Raw genomic sequence first — 21,206 nt, forward strand, 5'->3', positions numbered from 1 at the left:
CGACCACAATCCCACCCATGCTCTACCCCCATATCCCTACATATTTTACCTGCTAATCCCTCTAACCTAAGCATCCCAGGATACTAAGGGGCAATTTTAGCATGGCACTTAACCTAACCTGCACATCTTTGGACTGTGGGAGGAAACTGGAGCACCCGGAGGAAACCCACGCAGACACAAGGAGAATGTGCAAACTCCACACAGACAGTGACCCATGCGGGAATTGAACCTAGGTCCCTGGAGCTGTGAAGCAGCACTGCTAACCGCTGTGCTACCACTGGTTGTCAGAGGCCATCTCCAGATTAGAACAAAGGATGGGGAATTCCATCCCCAATTAGTCTGGTGTAGTGGCTCTGACATGCGAGCACATGGAGGGCACCATTGGATGTGAGGCAGCATCCATGGAGACCCTGTTCCAGCAACTTCTGTTTGTTATACGTTTGGACATGCGTACCATTGCTGTTGCTCTGGCTGGGATCTATCAGTGGCTAGGCAAGAGGGATAAGAGGCACATCAATCTCCTTCCATGTGCCCCTTCTCCTCAATCAGTCAGGGAGCAGCACTTGGGCACTCACAAGGAGGAGGAGTGTGTAGGCTGGACACCCTGGAGGGCCTTCACACAGGATGGTCTAAAGGTATCCAGTTGCTTCAAATGGCCCCTGCCTATGAACCCATCCACTCCAACTGGTCAGGTTGAGGAGGGTGAACCTGACACAGTGCAGGAGACGCAAAGCAGGCCTGGGCTCTCAATGCCTTGGGTCTCCAGAGGACACCCATTAAGGTCATCTCAGACAACAGGACGTAGCAGCAAAAGTTTGCTTTCACCTCTGCTGCAGCCAATGTAGTGGTAGTATAGGAAAAATTAAGATATACTGAGAGCACAATGGTAGCACAAGTGTTCACTGACTATACTTCGCACATGTATAAATATATTTTCTGTTTCTGCCTCAAATTCTTAGCTAGTGAATTGGCCAGGTTATGCAATGTTCCGAGGTCATCAAAGTGCCCCATGTGCCCTCACCCTCCACAAGTATCTCCACTGAGTCCCTTGTGTCTATTTTGCCTCATTCAATCTCAGCTCAGTTCCTTTTATGAAACAGCATGAACAAAGCCAGTTCATATATGAACATGGTGGTTGAACAACTCTGACCTTGGGTAACTGTCTGTGTGGAGTTTGTACATTCTTCTTGTGCCTGCATGGATTTCCTCTGGCTGCTAAATATTCCTGGGTATAAGTGTTTTAGGCACGACAGGGGAGGATCGAAAAGAGGAGGGGGAGTGGCGCTTGTTAGTTAGGGACTACATCACAGCGGTGCAGAGGGAGGATAGTATAGAGGGGTTGGAAATTGAGTCTCTGTGGGTGGAGTTGAGGAATAGGAAGGGGGCCATTACTATGCTAGGAGTGTACTACAGACCGCCCGACAGCCCGCGGGCAGTGGAAGAGGGTATATGTAGAGACATTTTGGATAAGTGTAGGAAGAACAGGGTTGTTGTAGTGGGAGATTTCAATCTCCCTGGGATGGATTGGAAGGTGCCTAGAGCTGGGGTTTCGGACAGGGAGGAATTCGTAAAATGTGTATTGGAAGGGTCCTTGGAGCAGTATGTAGATAGCCCGACTAGAAAGGGGGCTATACTGGATTTAGTTCTGGGCAATGAGCTGGGTCAGGTGGTTGAGGTTGCAGCAGGTGAACATGTGACTAATAGTGACCACAACTCTGTCTACTTGAGGATACTAATGGAAAAAGATGAGTGCTGTCTTAAGGGGAGGGTGCTAAATTGGGGGAAGGCTAGATACAGCCGAATTAGGCAGGAGCTTAGGGATACAGACTGGGATAGGCTGTTGGAGGGCAGGTCCACATTAGGCATGTGGGAGTCGTTCAGGGGAAAACTGAAATGGTTGCAGGAAAGACATGTGACGGTTAAGAGGAGGGATAGGAAAGGCAGGATTAGAGAGCCGTGGATTACTAGAGATATTGAGGACTTGGTCAGGAAGAAACGAGAGGCGTATGTTAGGTCTAAGTAACTGGGAATGGAGAGAGAGCTGGAGGAGTACAGAGAGAGTAGGAGGGTTCTCAAAAGGGGAGTTAGGAGGGCAAAAAGGGGGCATGAAATGTCTTTGGCAGGTAGGATTAAGGAAAATCCAAAGGCGTTTTACTCCCATGTTAGGAACAAAAGGGTGTCTGGGGAAAAATCGGTCCTCTCAGGGACAGAGGAGGGGAATTGTGCTTAGAGTCCAAGGGAATGGGGGAGATCCTGAATGAATACTTTGCGTCGGTATTCATGAAGGAGAGGGGCTTGATGTTTGGTACAGTCTTCGAGGGAGCTGTAGACCATTTGAAGGAACTATCCATTACGAGGGAGGAAGTGTTAGGGCTTTTAGGTAGCATTAAAGCTGATAAATCTCCGGGGCCTGATGGTATTTATCCTAGGCTGCTTAGGGAGGCGAGAGATGAAATTGTTGGGCCTCTGACGCAAATCGTTGTCTCTTCTTTGGACACAGGTGAGGTGCCAGAGGACTGGAGGATAGCGAAGGTGGTACCGTTGTTTAAAAAGGGTAGGAGGGATAACACTGGTAACTATAGGCTGGTGAGTTTGACGTCAGTGGTAGGTAAGTTGATGGAGAGGATTCTTAGGGATAGTATGTATGAGCACTTAGAGCATTGCGGTTTGATTAGGGATATGCAGCATGGCTTTGTAAAGGGGAAGTCTTGCCTCACGAATCTGGTAGAATTCTTTGAGGAGGTGACAAAAACGGTCGACGAAGGACGAGCCATTGATGTCGTCTATATGGATTTCAGTAAGGCGTTTGACAAAGTCCCTCATGGTAGGTTGGTTGAAAAGATAAAGGCTCATGGGATACAAGGCCAGGTATCTAGATGGGTTTGAGAACTGGCTTGCTAAGGGGAGACAAAGAGTAGTAGTGGAAGGGTCCTTTTCTAGCTGGAGGTCTGTCTCTAGTGGTGTGCTGCAGGGCTCAGTACTGGGACCTCTCTTTTTGTAGTATATATAAATGACTTGGAAGAGGGAGTAAGTGGTGTGATCAGCAAATTTGCAGATGACACTAAGATGGCTGGATTGGCGGGCAGTGAGGAGTAGTGTCTGGCAATACAGTGGGGTATAGATATTGGGCAGATATATGGCAAATGGAGTTTAATCCTGATAAATGTGAGGTGATGCATTTTGGCCAGAATAATGTAGGGGGGAGTTAAATGAGAAAGGGTAAGCCTATAAAGAGTATAGAAACGCGGCTGGACCTGGGGATGCAAGTGCACAAGTCTTTGAAGGTGGCAGTACAAGTGGAGAAGATTGTGAAGAAAGCTTGTGGTATGTTAGCCTTTATAGGAAGGGGTATAGAGTATAAGAGCTGGGGTCTAATGTTGCAGTTGTATAGAACGTTGGTTAGGCCACATTTGGAGTACTGCATCCAGTTCTGGTCGCCTTACTACCGGAAGGATGTGGAGACCCTGGAGAGAGTGCAGAAGAGGTTTACCAGGATGTTGCCTGGTATGGAAGGACTGGGTTATGAGAAAAGATTGAGCAAATTGGGGCTGTTTTTCCTTGAAAGACGGCGACTGAGGGGGGATCTAATAGAGGTATATGAGATTATGAAGGGTACAGATAGAGTAAACAGCGGTAAGCTATTTCCTATGTTAGAAACGCACAGTACGAGGAGCCACAGGCTTAGGGTGAGGGGGGAGAGGTATAACACGGATATTAGAGGGAGGTTTTTCACACAGAGGGTAGTGGGGGTATGGAATGCTCTGCCAAGCAAGGTGGTGGAGGCAGGCACGCTGGAGTTGTTTAAGAATTACTTAGACAGGCACATAAGTGGGTTGGAGATGGAAGGATATAGGAGATTGTTTTAAATAAGGTTCATCAGCATTGGAACATCCCTGGTAATGTATAAGGATGTGGAATGATACTAATGTTTTTCTCTTTTAATTCCCAGGTTTTAAGTCGGTCCCCCTTGTTGTCCAACAAGGGGCACACATGCGATGGGTCATACAAGGGCTGCCCTTGGTTGTTCGAGATTGGCCTAGTGCTTCATGTCGTTAGTGTGCGCTTAAACTGGACCAGATGTTGGGCAACGTGACAACTCAGTGACTGTCACTGTTTGCTGTGCAGACACATGGATTTGGGCCAGTGTCTGTGAGAGTTTGTGCATTCTCCCTGTGCTTGCGTGGGTTTTCTCCGGGTGCTCCGGTTTCCTCCCACACCCCAAAGATGTGCTATTAGGCTGATTGGAGGTAATAAATTGTCCCTAAATTAGTTTTCCCTCAATCTGGATGGCCGTAAAACATTAGACAAGAGTCGTGGGTAGAGAGGTGGACTGGTGGTGTTGAGATGGCGGCACGGGCTCGTTGGGCCGAAGGGCCTGTTTCCCGGGCTGATTTTTGTTCTTTGTTCTTTGTTCTTTGTATTTCTACTTCATTCCCATTGATGTAGATAGGGGCATGTCCTCCACTATGCTTCCTGAAGTCGATGACTATTTCCTTTGTGTTGTTGACAATGAAGGCGAGATTATTGTCATCACACCAGTTCATCAGATTCTCTATCTCTTTCCTGTACTTCGTCTCATCATTGTTTGAGATCTGATCCACTACAGTGGTGACATTAGCCAACTTGAAAATCAAGCTGGAAGAGAATTTGGCCACGCAGTCATAGGTTTATAAAGAGTATAGTAAGGAGCACCAGTGTTGAGGATGATTGTGAAGGAAGTGTTGTGGCCTATCCTTCCTAATTGTGTTCTGTGGATTAGAAAGTTCAGAACCCTGTCACTAAGGGAAGAACGGCTTTTCCTTGGTACTGGGATGATGGCTGTCTTCTTGAAGCAGATAGGGACCTCAGATTGTTGTAAAAAGGGGTTGAAGATATTGATGACTACCCCGCCAGCTGGTCCATGCAGGATCTGAGCGCTCATCCAGGTACCCCATCCAGGCCAGTTGCTTTCCATTGGTTGACCTTCGAGAAGGTGGTTCTGACATCTGCAATGGTGACCTCAGGCATAGGTTCATCCTAGGCTTCCGAGGTGGAGGGCATGCTCTCGCTGACCTCTTGCTCAAAACAGGTATGGAATGCATTGAGCTCATCAGGGAGGGATGTGTTGTGCCAGCAATTTTACTTGCCTTCATCTTATAGCCTGTTATGTCTTGCAGATCTTGCCATAGTCGACAGGGGTCTGTTTGGATAGCCTCAGACTCTAGCTTAGGCACAAAGTTGCATAATTCGATTTCAGTGATCACAGATCAGCTATATGTTGAAAGAGTGGAAGACTTTTCCACAGGTAAATCTAACTCACTGCAGCCAGAGAGCTCTATAGCCACATGGGTGCAGTAGATGGCATCTGTACTTGTGGAGGTAGTTCCAAATCTGACTTCTCTGGCAGCCTGACTGTCTTTTTCCATGGAGAACTGGATATAATTGCATGCAAAAAGGCATCAGTGGTCTCCATTATGCATTTCCATATGGAGGACTGCGATATATCTCAGGAGTTGCCAGTGGAGCATTGGAACAAGCTGAGTATTAAAGAGCTAACTACTGTGCTCATTTTTAGAGCCGTTGGCTTTGGATGGCCCATTGTCTTTGCAGCATCAAATATTCCACAAGAACGTGGCAGATGTGAGCTACTACATCCTGTGACAAACAAAGGAGCCTCTTGCTCATTTCCAAGTATATGTCTTTGAAACACCCTGGGCCAAATGCCCTGTGGAACTGTTCTTTCTTCCTCAGCTTCTGAGTCTTTGTGGAAGCCCGCTGGCCCAAGTTCCTCTTCCCTCAGCCCTACCAGATGGTGAAGGGGCCCTTCTTCTCCTCCTTAGTTTCATAAAAACCATTGAGAAGACAACATTGCCTGTTGCCTGCACTGTGTTGGTGGAAAAGTAAATAAGAGACATTATATAATATTATCCTGCAATGATCATCTTCCATTACCATGAAAGAGAGTTGCTGTGATGTCCTTGAGCTGCCCTTATTCCAGACATTCCATCCTCATGTCCTCCATTGAAGCTGAAGCACATCCTGAGAGATCGCAGGAGCTGAGCTTCCCCCTAACACCCTCCTCTGTCTCCACTGCCCCCACCCCTGACCACCCCAACACCTGCCCACCATTCCAGGAATGACAGTGCATTCACAAAGAGGCATGGACACTGTCATACTGCCTTTTTTCGAGTTGCCTTAAACCCTAGTCATGCACTAATTTAACGATCATCACTGAGAAGGGTAGGGGGGACTTGGATGATAACAGGAAGAAGAGAAGAATCATTTCGAGCTCTGGAAACATTAAAATCCCAACTGCAAGGTCTGGGTTCTCTGGAGCATAAACAGAAAATGTTGGAAAAGCTCAGCAAGTCTGACAGCATCAGCGGAGAGAGAATATGACCACTGTTTTGAGTCTGGGTGACCTTTTGTCAGAGCTAATTGGAACATGTTGGCCTTTGTACTGTAGCCATGGTCCCTTGATTGTTTGATCCCTCTTCATGTTACTTGTGACGCACAAATAGTCAATCATACCATATCAAATGTTGCCCCTAGCCCAACTGGATTCCGCATCGTGAATTAAGGTATTCAAATTTTTCAATTGGCATTCGGCTCTTTCAGCTTAGCCTTGATCTCCATGTTTTCAGCCATTCAATCCCAAAGTGCAGTAGTTGACTCCTCCAATAGATCATCAGACTCCTTCTTGGTGATTTTTTTCAAAGTTATTTTTCTATTCTGTCATTTCTATCAAAATGCTGCTGAACCACTTTCTGTTTTAATCTAAGTCCCTTCTATCCTCCTTGATGGTCATGATGTCCGAATTCCCAGATCTCTGCTCGCTTTCCTGGCTCCTCTTTTAATACTGCAGCCTATCATCACTGATGTCAATATTCCTGTCCTCATCCCCAACTATTTGCTGTCAATATCCCTGTGTCCTTTGAAGACCTCACCCCTTCTCATCTTGCCATCATGTACTTAGTAATTTACTGGGAACGCTCTCCCATGATACCATTCACTACTCTCCTCTTAGTTACCAATTCCCCATTTACAGGATGCAGATGCCTCCCCCATCATGATGGTGCCATCTGCTGCCTAATACCAAGCCACCAATCTTGAGGACGCAAATATGTGAGGGACTGACCATGCCCTGCAACCTTGGTGTGCATGACCAACACTGCAAAGTGTCCTTTCCCATCCATGGACCGGAACAAAGACACACACGCCAGGTTGCATAGCCTGACATCAAGGTCTGCACTGTCCTAAGAATACCTTTAAATTCTGATTCCGACATTTTGGTTCACATTTCTCCAGGACAGACTCGCATTTCTCTACCCTGCCCTTCTTTTAAACCACCCCAGTTTCTGTCTACTACTTTCTTCATGCCCTCCACATACCCTTCACCTCTGCAAGTCAGGTGTCTCTATCTTCCCCTTCTCTCCTGGAGGAATCCAACCAGTTTTCGAAAAACAACCCCCTCTAATTTACATTCCACTCTTTTGTTTATGTTGTTCAATGTTCTCTTGGTTCTGTATGGACCTAATGAGTGAGAGTTCAGTGAAGATTTCTCAAAGCAATATCTCCATCTAATTCCAATCCAGTTTTGCTGTGTAATTGACATTTTCATATTAAGATGTGGGCAGCAAAAGGGGCTGTGGGTCAAATTTTCTAGCCTCTTCATTGGTGGGAGGTACAAAATCTGGAGTGATTGAAAAAAAAAATCAGTTTTCTGCCCTTGGGAAAACAAGTTGGAATTTTCCCCTTTTGACTTTCATGGTGGTTTCCCCATATTAGGAACCACATTTGCATCCCTTTGCAATCTCACAAACGTTACAAACCCAGCTTGTGGAATCATATTCATATTCCAAATCGAATTGTCGCATCAGAAGCTAATTAGACCACTCTGATTCACAACCAGATATGACCTGTACTTCACTCATAACTTCAAGCTTAGTATGTGTCTGGAGGGCAGGAGAGAACATAGAACATAGAACATTACAGCGCAGAACAGGCCCTTCGGCCCACGATGTTGCACCGACCAGTTAAAAAACAATGACCCTCTAACCTAAACCAATCCCTTTTCATCCATAAACTCTATCCACCCTAAAGGGGTGGATAGAGACATTTTTGACTTGCAGAGGTGAGGTGACTTAAAAGTCACTACTGTATCTGTTTCCACTACCTCCCCCCCACAATAATTTCCAGGCACACACCACCCTCTTTGTATAAAATCTACCTTGTAAGTCTCTTTTAAACCTTGCCTCTTGCACCTTAAACCAGTGACCCTAGTGATGGACTCTTCCACCCTGGGAAAGAGCTTTTGACTAACCACTCTGTCCATGCCTCCCATAATCTTGTAGACTTCTTTCAGGTCGCCTCTCAACCTCCGTTGCTCCAGTGAGAACAAACCAAGTTTATCCAACCTTTCCTCATAGTTAATGCCCTACATACCAGGCAGCATCCTGATAAGTATTTTCACTACCCTCTCCAAAGCCTCCACATCCTTCTGGTAGTTTGGTGACCAGAATATTATATTCCAAGTGCACCCTTACTAAGATTCTATAAAGCGGCAACGTGACTTGCTAATTTTTAAACTCAATGCCCCAGCTGATGAAGACAAGCATGCCGTATGCCTTCTTGACTACTTTCTCCACCTGCATTGCCACTTTCAGTGACCTGTGTACCTGTATACCCAGATCCCTTTGCCTATTAATACTTATAAGTGTTCTGCCATTTACTGTATATTTCCTATCTGTATTAGATCTTCCAAAGTGCACGACCTCAGATTTGTCCAGATTAAACTCCATCTGCCATCTCTCCACCCAAGTCGCCAACCAATCTATATCCTGCTGTATCCTTTATGGACGAAAAGGGATTGGTTTAGGTTAGTGGGTCATTGTTTTTTAACTGGTCGGCGCAACATCGTGGGCCGAAGGGCCTGTTCTGCGCTGTAATGTTCTATGTTCTATGTTCTATGTATCCTCTAATGGTCCTCATCGCTATCTGCAAATCCACCAACCTTTGTATTGCTCGCAAACTTACTAATCAAAACAGTTACATTTTCCTCCAAATCATTTATATATGTTATAAACAACGAAAGTTCCAGCACTGATCCCTGAGGAATGCCACTTGTCACAGCCCTCCACTCAGAAATGCACCCTTCCACTGCTACCCTCTGTCTTCTTTGACTGAGCCAGGTTTGTATCCACCTTGCCAGTTCACCTCTGATCCTATGCAACTTCACCTTCTACACCAGTCTGCCATGAGGAACCTTGTCAAATGCCTTACATGTCCATGTAGACAACATCCACTGCCCTACCTTCATCAATCATCTTCCTCAAAAAACTCGATCAAGTTAATGAGACATGACCTCCCCTTCACAAAATCGTGTTGCCTCTCACTAATATGTCCACTTATTTCCTAGTGGAAATAAATCCTATCTCGAAGAATCCTCTCCAATAATTTCCCTACTGCTGATGTAAGGCTGGCCTCGTGTCCTGTCAGCTAGTTGCCGGGTTCATTGAGGTGAGTTCACAGCAGAAACATCCTCAGTGAAACTAGCAAGCTGGGAAAGCTTTGAAAATAATACTGGAGAGCTCCAGCCATACTTATTGAAAGACTGTAGTTCAAAGCATTTTTCTGAAACAAGGCTTTCACTGATTGATAGATGATTTCCAACTTCTCAGAAGGTACTTCACCTGTTTTAGACTTCACCCCACCTTCAGTTCCATTACCCTGCTGCTAGCCTTCAAGATGGCATGAGAACAACTTCAGCAGCTCTGTCTTCCACCTCTGCTGAGTGCTAAGAACAGAGGCCACACCACAACAAACAGAACTAATAGTAGCAAAGGTGACACCTGCTGCCATACTAACTGCACCTTCCCCTAGGCACATGTTTCACCCGGCGCCCACCCTGGTAAAGGCAGATGGGGTGACACCTTGATTGATTCTATGAGATCCCCCAAAACAGGGCCTACAGCAGAGAATCAGCTCTAACGACACATCTGAGCAGGTTACTGCTGACATCTGCAGCCTCTTGGAGCAAAACCTCCCCCACAGTGGGGCAGATGGGCAGACATTGGCAATGGACGACTCCTTTCTTGGGTTTCTGGTTTTCACAGTAAAAAGTCTGACAACACCAGGTTTAAGTCCAACCGATTTATTTGATAGTACACTCAGTGAGTGTACTATCAAATAAATCGGTTGGACTTAAACCTGGTGTTGTCAGACTTTTTACTGTGTTTACCCCAGTCCAACGCCAGCATATCCACATCATTTCTGCTTTTCACCAAGATCTGTGCCTTCTTCTCCTGTGAGGAGAGAAAGCAGAGATCTATGAGTGTTATAACAGGTTGTGTGATGAAGAGGGAAGGACAACATTTGTAGAGAGTGATTGACACATGGGTGTGGGGTGCAAGGGAGGGGATGTGGGAGCCAATGGGATGAATTTGATTGGAAATGTGGCTGATGGTGATGATGTGAGGTGCCTGCAGAGAGACAAATGAGTGGAACTGTACGATGTAATGTGATGAGAAATGCTTATGCAGGGCATTGCTGGGAAAGTCCAAGTGTGGGCTTGGCTTGGAGGTTTTATGTGACTCACATGTCATGCCCTCCTGAGGATCCGGATCCACTTGGTACTTCAGGTTGCGGGGAGCACATTCCAGATGCTGACTTTCTTAGCTATTTCCATCAAGGCCTGCTTAGTTGGGGAGGATGTCCTTTTCAAATTTCCTTTAGTGGGCAAGGTTTTAGAAAGAATTATTAGGGATAGGATTTATAGTTATTTGGAGAGTAATGAATTGATTAGAGATAGTCAGCATGGTTTTGTAGCGGGAAGGTCGTGCCTTACTAACCTTATTGAGTTCTTTGAGAAGGTGACCAAAGAGGTGGATAGGGGTAAGGCAGTAGATGTGGTATATATGGATTTTAGTAAGGCGTTTGATAAGGTTCACCATGGTATGCTTCTGCAGAAAATGCAGATGTATGGGATTGGTGGTAATTTAGGTACTTGGATCAGGAATTGGTTAGCAGATAGGAGACAGAGGGTGGTGGTTGATGGTAATTATTCATCATGGAGTTCGGTTACGAGTGGTGTGCCTCAGGGATCTGTTTTGGGGCCACTGCTGTTTGTAATCTTTATTAATGATCTGGATGAGGGTATAGTTGGGTGGATTAGTAAGTTTGCTGATGACACCAAAGTCGGAGGTGTGGTAGATTGTGAGGAAGGGTGTCGAAGTTTGCAGGGTGACTTGGACAGGTTGCAGAGCTGGGCCGCGAGGTGGCGGATGGAGTTTAATGCGGAGAAGTGTGAGGTAATCCATTTCGGTAGGAATAACAGATGTGTTGAGTATAGGGCTAACGGGAGGACTTTGAATAGAGTGGAGGAGCAGAGGGATCTAGGTGTATGTGTACATAGATCCCTGAAAGTTGGGAATCAAGTAGATAAGGTTGTTAAGAAGGCGTACGGTGTCTTGGCGTTTATTGGTAGGGGGATTGAATTTAGGAGTCGCAGCGTCATGTTGCAACTGTACACAACTCTGGTGCGGCCGCACTTGGAGTACTGTGTGCAGTTCTGGTCCCCACATTACAGGAAGGATGTGGAGGCTTTGGAGAGGGTGCAGAGGAGGTTTACCAGGATGTTGCCTGGTATGCAGGGGAGGTCCTATGAGGAGAGACTGAGGGATTTGGGGTTGTTTTCACTGGAAAGAAGGCGGCTAAGAGGGGATCTTATAGAAACATATAAGATGATTAGAGGTTTAGATAGGGTGGATGGTGATAGCCTGTTTCCTCGGATGGAGAAATCTAGCACGAGGGGGCATGGCTTTAAATTAAGGGGGGGTAGTTATAGGACGGATGTCAGGGGCAGGTTCTTTACCCAGAGGGTGGTGAGGGACTGGAATGCCCTGCCTGCTGCAGTTGTGAATGCGCCTAGTTTGGGGGCGTTTAAGAGATTGGTGGATAGGTTTATGGACGAAAAGGGATTGGTTTAGATTAGTGGGTCAATGTTTTTTTTTAAAAATAAGACTGGTCGGCGCAACATTGTGGGCCGAAGGGCCTGTTCCGCGCTGTAATGTTCTATGTTCTATGTTCTATGTTCTATGTTTACCAGATTCTATAGCAGGACCTCCAAATTAGAGTGAGAAACTCAGGGGGCAGCCTTCTCAGGCCTCCTCCCAACTTCTGTGGTTGCTGCAGCCTGTTAAATCAAAGTGCTGGTGAAATTCTCTAACAAATGTCATGGCCCCTGAATTAAAAATCTTTCCTTTGACAGAATGGGCATGTTGCGGAAAGATATATTGGCCTCAGAGGGAGTGCAGAGGAGATTCACTAGGCTGATACAGGAGATGAGATGGTTGGACTATGAAGAGAGACTAAATAGACTGGGTCTGTACTCATTGGAGTTTAGAAGGATGAGGGGCGATCTTATAGAGACATACAAGATAATGAAGGGGGTGGATAGGGTAGAGGCAGAGAGAATCTTCCCGCTTAGAAAGGATAGCAGGACTCGAGGGCATAGCCTCAAGATAACGGGGGGGGGCAGTTTAGATTGGAGTTGAGGAGGAACTTCTTCACTCAAAGGATGGTGAATCTCTGGAATTCTCAGCCCGTTGAAGTGTGGAGGCTACCTCGCTAAATATATTTAAGTCACAGGTAGATAGGTTTTTGATAGACAAGGGAATTAAGAGTTATGGGGAGAAAGAGGGAAAGTGGAACTGATCCACTTCAGATCAGCCATGATCTTATTGAATGGTGGGGCAGGCTCGAAGGACTAGATGGCCTACTCCTGCTCTTATTTCTTATGTTCTTATGTTCTTATCTAACCTCCCCCCTAATTGGTCAGGGCACCTATAAGAGGGTTGACGATTGATTTGCTCTGGCAAAGAGTAGCAGTCAGGTTTGCCATTGTAAGAGAAGTGACCTTATGGGGGAATACCAAATGCAAATTCAGATTCAAATGAGTAAGTTATAATTTTAGGATACATACCATTAAATTATTAATCAATTAAGAATGATCGGTATTAAAATAGGCTTCCAGACAAAGCTGAAGCAAAAAAAGATGTATCAATTCAGGGGCAATTGAATGCTATCATGAAGATACAAATTTAAATAGGCCAAATTGTCATACTAATATTGAGATGTGTATTGTCTTTATGAAACTAGTCTGACCCTCCTATAAACTCCCAAAGATTAATTTGAATGATTTAGAGAAAAACATGGGAGGGCATGAGAGAACAGTAGAGATTACGTCGGGAGCTCCTCTGTTGTTAATGTCAAGTCTTACAAACTGTATGCACACTCCAAATGATACCGTAAAGTATTCTTGATCAGCTCGCAGTTTTATTATGAATGCAGGCCCATTGCTCTGTATCTGAATAAACTCACAAGTAGGTTGTTGGCCTGCAGAATATGTTTGTACTGATCCTCAAAGATGAGGGTGAGTAATGCAACCTGTTGACTTCTTGTGGAGCACTGGAGCTTATGAGGCATTTTTGTGGAGGAACAATGAATAGAAACAGGACAGAAATGTGTTCTTGAAGTGTATTTTTCAGTCAGAATTTTGTGTTTCAGTAGCTTAGTAGTACATAACTTGAGTATTGCTAAAAAGAGAGAAATATTGCTGAAGCTTTTTGTTTGCACAGATCAGAACAATAGCAGGAGTGTCAAATTTTAAACAATCACAATCATTTATACTACAGGAGAAAAGAGTGTTGATTGGTTGTCAATTCAACTCTGATTGGCAAGTCAAGTTGGTCAGGATATTGCCATGAAGAAAGCAACAGGCTCCCCAAGCTCCTGGGTAAAGACTCAACATTTCAACATATTCCCACACAAGTGGGACACCTAAAAGATGTTCTGCCGACCACACAATTAAGCAACACCATGAATAATTTAACTTTTAAAATTTATTCATGGGACACTGGCATCACTGGCTAGCCAGCATTTATTCTCCATCTCTTGTTGCCCTTGCAGGGGAGTTGAGAGTCTTTGCTGTGGCTCTGGGTCACATGTAGGTCAGATCAGGTAAGGACGGCAGAATTCCGCCCCTAAAGGACATCAGCGAACCTGACGGGTTTTTCTGACAATCAACAATGGTTTCATGGGTTAAATTTAATTCAAATTCCACCACCTGCTGTGGCAGGATTTGAATCCAGGTCCCCAGAACATTAGCTGACTTTCTGGATTAATAGTCCAGTGATAATACCACAAGGTCGTTGTTTCCCCTGAGTTTCTGTGCCAGTGCAACACCAGATAGGTTGACTGTAATGGCTGATTGAACCAAACAGAATGTTCCTTCGGATGTTCATAATAGACTGAGTACAGATCATATTCAACCAGCCCACCCAAACAAAATTTTAGATGTGATTGCATGATTGGGCAGCATTTATTGAACAATCCTGAGTGCACTAATAGCTACTTTAACATTGAATTTAAAATAATCACTCAAGTTCATTATTGACTTATTTAAACTTGCTAGATGCAAAATACTTCTCTTCGAACAGAAGGAATACGTTTGAACCAGGTGCCTTTTTGAATTCACATCCTTCTTCCTTGACCTGATTCTCATTCTCACTAAACTGCTGACCATCCTATGTCCATGCTTCGGACACTATGATGCATCAGAGAGAGGAAAGTTACCTAGATACCTGTTCCAGGAGGTAGGCTGGGTACTTCAGAATTGGTTCATTGTCAGTGATTGGAGGATGTAACAATGAGTGAGGCAGGTATAGGAATCTAGAAGGTATCAATGGAGAAGACTTCATGTTTGCAATTGTCCAACAGATTCAAGGTTCTGTCAACTTGTGTGGATGAGTACAGGGTCTGCAGGGTGAATGAGCAAACTGACCATGGCATAATGGTGCAGAGAGCCATTCAAATGGGGGGACGGGTGATGTGGGTGTTAAGTACAAGTATATTTGCAGATGGAGGCAGTATAGTTCAGGGGATAGGTATGTTCTGTACAGGTAAGTTCAGAAGACTGTGCTGCCTGTCCAGTGCCAGGATTAAGGACATCTCCTCAGATTTTTATGACAGAGTTGGCTAAAGTGGGATGGGAATTGAGGTTAAAAGATGGAGTGGCAACAGCAGACTTTCAAAGGGACATTTAATTACTCTCAACAAAATACCTTGTATTGAGAAAATAAAACACAATGAGAAGCTTGCACATCTGTGGCTAAATAATACAAACAACAAAGAACAAAGAACAACCCAGCACGGGAAACAGGCCCTTCGGCCCAACGAGCCCGCGCCACCGCATCACCCTACACCTATTCTACCCTGCATGTCTACGAATGGGACCCTACTCAGTCAGATTCAGGGAAGAAATAGTGTCAATTTGGTAGAAACCGATTAGCCTAAGAGCACATCTTTGGGGTGTGGGAGGAAACCGGAGCGCCCGGAGGAAACCCACGCAACCACAGGGAGAATGTGCAAACTCCCACAGACACAGGCCCAAATCCATGTGTCTGCACAGCCAGCAGTGCTAGTCACTGAGCTGTTGCGGCGCCCGTCTACCGGTCCAGGATCAAGCACACACACCGACACGAAGTACTAGGCCACTCCTGGACTTCCAAGAGCAGCCCACGCACGACCCGCCATGTGCATGCCCCTCGCTTGACACGAGGTGGACCTCCACCTGTGGAATAAAGACAAAAAATATTAATCATACAGCCTGCCCTTCCGGTGTCTCCCGAGGTTTAACCCTATTTAATAGCCCCTACCATATCCCTCCATTCTCGTTTCACTCATGTGCCTATCTAACTGCATCTTAAACGAGTCCAACGTTCCTGCCTCCACCACCCTACTCGGTAGCGCATTCCAGACCCCCACAACTCTCTGCGTAAAGAACCTTCTTCTTACCTCCAAATTATACCTCCCCCCCCTCACCCTTAAGTGATGACCTCTCGTGTTCGTACCCAGTCTAGGGAGCAGTCTCTCACTATTAATTCTATCTATTCCCTTCAGTATCTTATATACCTCTATCATGTCCCCTCTCAATCTCCGTCTTTCCAAGGAGAATAGCCCCAGTCTCTTCAATCTCTCCTCGTAACCCAGTCCCCCCATGCCAGGCAACATCCTGGTAAACCTCCTCTGCACCCTTTCCAGAGACTCCACGTCCTTCCGGTAGTAAGGTGACCAGAACTGGACGCAGTACTCCAAATGCGGTCTAACCAACGTTCTGTATAACTGAAGCATTAGACGGCAGCTTTTATACTCTAAGCCCCTTCCTATAAAGGCTAACATCCCATAAGCCTTCCTAACAACGTTCTCCACTTGTGACGCAACCTTCATGGATTTGTGAACCTGCACCCCCAGGTCCCTCTGTACGTCTATACTCCTAATCGGCCTACCTTTTATCACATAGCTCCTCTCTGCATTATTCCGTCCAAAATGCATCACCTCGCATTTGTCAGGATTAAATGCCATCTGCCACCTATCTGCCCAATGCACCAACCTATCTATATCCTGTTGTATCACCTGACAATCCAGTTCCTTACCCGCCAACCCTGCCATCTTGGTGTCATCAGCAAACTTGCTAATCCAAAAGAATGGACTAGTTTCAGAAAACCATGAAAAGCTGATAAAATATCATAGTTGGAGAAAAGTGCCTGAGAGAAAAATAGCAAGAAATATAAAAATAGACAGCAAAATCTTCAACAGATATATAAATGAAGAGAGTAACTAAAGTCCCTTAGAGGATGGGACTGATGAAATAGGAAAGTTTTTGAACATAAGATCTTAAGAACTAGGAGCAGGAGTAGGATTTCTGGCCCCTTGAGCCGGCTCTGCCATTCCATAAGATCATGGCTGATCTTTTCATGGACTCAGCTCCACTTACCCACCTGCTCACCATAATCCTTAATTCCTTTACTGTTCAAAAATTTATCTATCCTTGCCTTAAAAACATTCAATGAAGTAGCTTCACTGGGCAGGAATTCCACAGATTCACAACCCTTTGTGTGAAGAAGTTCCTCTTCAACTCAGTTCTAAATCTGCTCCCTCTTATTTTGAGGTCATGCCCCCTAATTCTAATTTCAAGTATTGAACAAGTATTGTGTGCCTGTCTTCACAGTGGGGACACAGTAAAAAGTCTGACAACACCAGGTTTTAGTCCAACCTATTTATTTGATAATATACTCACAAGCTTTCGAGGGGACTGCCTCTTCGTCAGGTGAATGGCGAAGAGGCAGTCCCCTCGAAAGCTTGTGAGTATATTATCAAATAAATAGGTTGGACTAAAACCTGGTGTTGTCAGACTTTTTACTGTGTTTACGCCAGTCCAACGCCAGCATACCCACATCTTCACAGTGGGGTACATAGAAAGCCAAAAATAATAGAAAATCAAGAGACAGAAGGGAGACAGAAAACTCAAATGACCATGATTACTAGAAAAAAGTGCCAGGAAAATGAATGGGGCTAATAGTTGACAGGGACCCGCATCTACATCTTAGAGTCTGAAAAGAAGTGACTGCAGAAATAGTCAGTGCATTGGTTTGTGGGCAGATGGCCAATGACAATGGCAACCGCAATGACGACAGCAACAGGAATGGTTAAGAGCTATAAGCAGGCATGCTGAAAATTTTATTCAAGTTGTGTTTAACACTAATGCATGTCAGAAAAGAATGAAGCAAGTTGTGACCTGATAGATGCGACCTGATATTTCCTGTGCTGTCCAAATAAGGATTTGATGAGTGCCAGATATCGCGGCACCTTTGATTACGGCTTTATTATGTATATGGTGAGGCTACGTAATCTACATATGAATTGTTTATGAGTAATACCATTGGCTATAATCAAACATTGTGATCAGGTTCTGGTGGTATCATTGGCTCAGTGCCAGAGAACTTTCTGGAAGAATGTGCAAAGTTTAGGAGTCTTTCTCCTCAGTGAAAATCCGAGAATCATTTGCAATGTATGCCTTAAAAATCATCTTCAGAGAAGAACATAGGACCATGAGGGAAATCTGTACCCAAGGGCAGATCTGGTCAATTCACTCAAACATGCAGTATTTCTTTTCAGCCAAAAGTTTGAAAGTTAAATGAGTTAAACTTAAGGTTGAAGTTAAATTAATTAAGTTGAGTGAGTTTAGGGGTTGCAACTAATACAGATTTATGTTGAGTCTGAAATGTTAAATAAAGTGAAAGGTTTTGTTTAAGTGATATCTCAGTTGACTCTCTGTCTTTTGCTGCACAGTAAGAAGTCTCACAACACCAGACTAAAGTCCAACAGGTTTATCTTTGGGGTTTCCCACCTCCATATACAGTGCTTGCAGGTAGAGGTGGAGGCCAGCCCCAAGGAGACACTAGACCAATGGTGCAGTGTTAAAATGTAGTACATAGAACATAGAATATAGAACATAGAACTGTACAGCACAGTACAGGCCCTTCGGCCCTCGATGTTGTGCTGAGCTATGTCCGAACCCAAGATCAAGCTATCCCACTCCCTATCATTCTGGTATGCTCCATGTGCCTATCCAATAACCTCTTGAAAGTTCCTAAAATGTCCGACTCCACAATCACAGCAGGCAGTCTATTCCATACCCCAACCACTCTCTAAGTAAAGAATCTACCTCGGCCTTCCCTCCTATATATCCCACCATGAACCTTAAAGTTATGTCCCCTGGTAACAGCTACATCCACCCGAGGAAATAGTCTCTGCACGTCCACTCTATCTATCCCCCTCATAAACCTCTATTAAGTCGCCTGTCATCCTCCTCCACTCTAAAGAGAAAAGCCCCAGCTCCCTCAACCTTTCCTCATAAGACCTACCCTCCAAACCAGGCAGCATCGTGGTAAATCTCCTCTGCACTCTCTCCAATGCTTCCACATCCTAGAATGGGTCATGTTGCTTGGGACTGTAGAGTGCCTTGCATGTACCTATAGAGACATGGATCTGAGCTTTTCCAGGAGCAGGACAGGAACCAGGACAGGGATATCAAGCCTTGCCACTAGAGGGACCAGTGCAACAGGCTCCAGTAAGGGAAGTGGAGGCAACTGCTTCTCTTTATCCGCCATTACCGGATTCAAATCCTAGGGCAATACTGTGCCCAGTTTCTCTTGTGTGGGTGTGTGATGCTTGGTCAGATAGTATAGAGAAAAGGCAAAGTTGCGGGGAGTTGGGGGGGTGGGGGGGCACACTGTCAAATTCCTATATGATACAGGGGGTTCCCACACTACCGTTAACACATCCAGTGATATTGGTTTAACTTGGCGAAAGGAAGGGACAATTATTTTGAGTGGGTTTATAAGACGAGAAAGTTTTAAAATGGACCCGATGGAGTTTAAAATGGGGGCTGTAATTTGTTAATACCTCAATTTATTAGTGCGCCTCCTGAGTAGCAGAGCACATTTTGGGTTCCAATTTTAAGAGCAGATGTAATCTGTCTTTTGACTTAGTAAATTGTTGCATCTGGTAGATGACTGATTTGATTGAAATGTCAATAGACACCTTGCAGGGACTAAAGGGATTAAGGGGGTTGGAAAGAAAGTGAGAGTGGGATACTGAATGCCTTTTTGCCTGATCAGCCATGATCATATTGAATGGAGGTGCAGGCTCAAAGGGCTGAATGGCCTACTCCAGCACTTATTTTCCATGTTTCTATGCAGACAGGGTTTGTACAGTTGGAGAATTTTGGCTTAAACCTGCCCATGTATCCGATGATTCAATAACACAAGAGATTATTGCTAGACATGCAGCTACATTTGAAAAGCATAAGCATGACTGTGGTCGAATGTGAGGAGAAATAAATATAGAGGACCCAGAGCCAAAACATCAAAAGTACTATGGTTTCCCTAAACAAGCATAAGGAGAGATAGTGAAAGTTATCACAAGTCTGTGGAAACATGGAGTTTTATGATAGTAGCTTCCCCAAGCAATTCACCAATTTGGCAGGTTAGGAAACCAATGGTTCTTGAAGACTGACAATTGACAATAGACAGTTAAATAAGATGACTCAGCTTACAGCACCAACAATAATGACTAGCCCTCAGATAGCGATAAGATAGGCTCCACAAGTGAGATACTTTTCTGTCCCAACTATTAGTAACGGGCTCTGATTTACTCCTTTAAATCAGCAATGTCAGTATAAATTTGCTTCTGTTTCTGAAAATCAGCAATATACATGGACTTGTTTATACTAAGGATTCCACAATTTTCCATCAATCTTCCATTGAAGGTTGGCTAAAGCGTTGGAGAGTTTTTTATTACCTGACTGTTTAACCTGGTATGTAGATGAAGGAGAGCATCTATCTCCACTTGGAGAGGCAAAGCTTGATCGGGGATAATCAAAATGGCTTTGTTAGAGGGAGGTAATGCCTAACAAATTCGATTGAATTCTTTAAGGAGGTGACCAGGTGTGTAGTTGAGGGTAGTGCAGTCGATGTAGTTTATGTGGTTTTCAGCAAAGCCTTTGACAAAGTCCCTCATGGTAGACTTGTAAAGAAGGTAAATTCACATGGGAATTGGCTCAATTGTAGGAGACAGAGGGTGATGACAGAAGGCTGCTTTAGTGACTGGAAGCAGTGTCTAGTGGAGCACCACAGGGTCTGTGTTGGGCCCCCTAGTGTTCGTCATTTGTATAAATGACATTGATGAGTATGTGGAGGGTAGGATTAATAAGTTTATAGATGATACAAAGATTGGACAGGTGGTTAACAGTGAGGAGGAGTGTCTTGGGCTACAAGAAGATATAGACAGAATGGTCAAATGGGCAGATAAGTGGCAGATGGAATTTAACCCTGAAAAGTGTGAGGTGATACACTTTGGAAAAAGTAATTTGACAAGAAATTATTCAATGAATGGTAGGACATTAGGAAGTTCTGTGGAACAGAGACTTGGCATGTTCGTCCACAGATCTCTGAAAGTGGAAGGGCACGTTAATAGGATGGTGAAAAAGGCATATGGAACACTTGCCTTTATCAATTGACACTTTGATTACAAAAGCAGGGAAGTCATGTTGAAATTGTATAGAACTGGGCGGCAGGGAAATGGATTCAATTCCCAACTTGGGCCACTGTCTGTGTGGAGTTTGCACATTCTCCTCATGTCTGCATGGGTTTCCTCCAGGTGCTCCAGTTTCCTCCCACAGTCCAAAAATGTGCTAGTTAAGTTGATTGGCCATGCTAAAATGGCCCCTTAGTGGCCTGGAATATGCAGGTTAGTGGGATTAGCGGGTAAATATATGAGGATATGGGGGTAGGGCCTGGGTGGGATTTTGGTCAGTGCAGACTCCA

Source organism: Carcharhinus amblyrhynchos, chromosome 2 (genome assembly GCF_965287045.1).
Source record: "Carcharhinus amblyrhynchos chromosome 2, sCarAmb.v2.hapA, whole genome shotgun sequence".
NCBI lineage: Eukaryota > Metazoa > Chordata > Chondrichthyes > Carcharhiniformes > Carcharhinidae > Carcharhinus > Carcharhinus amblyrhynchos.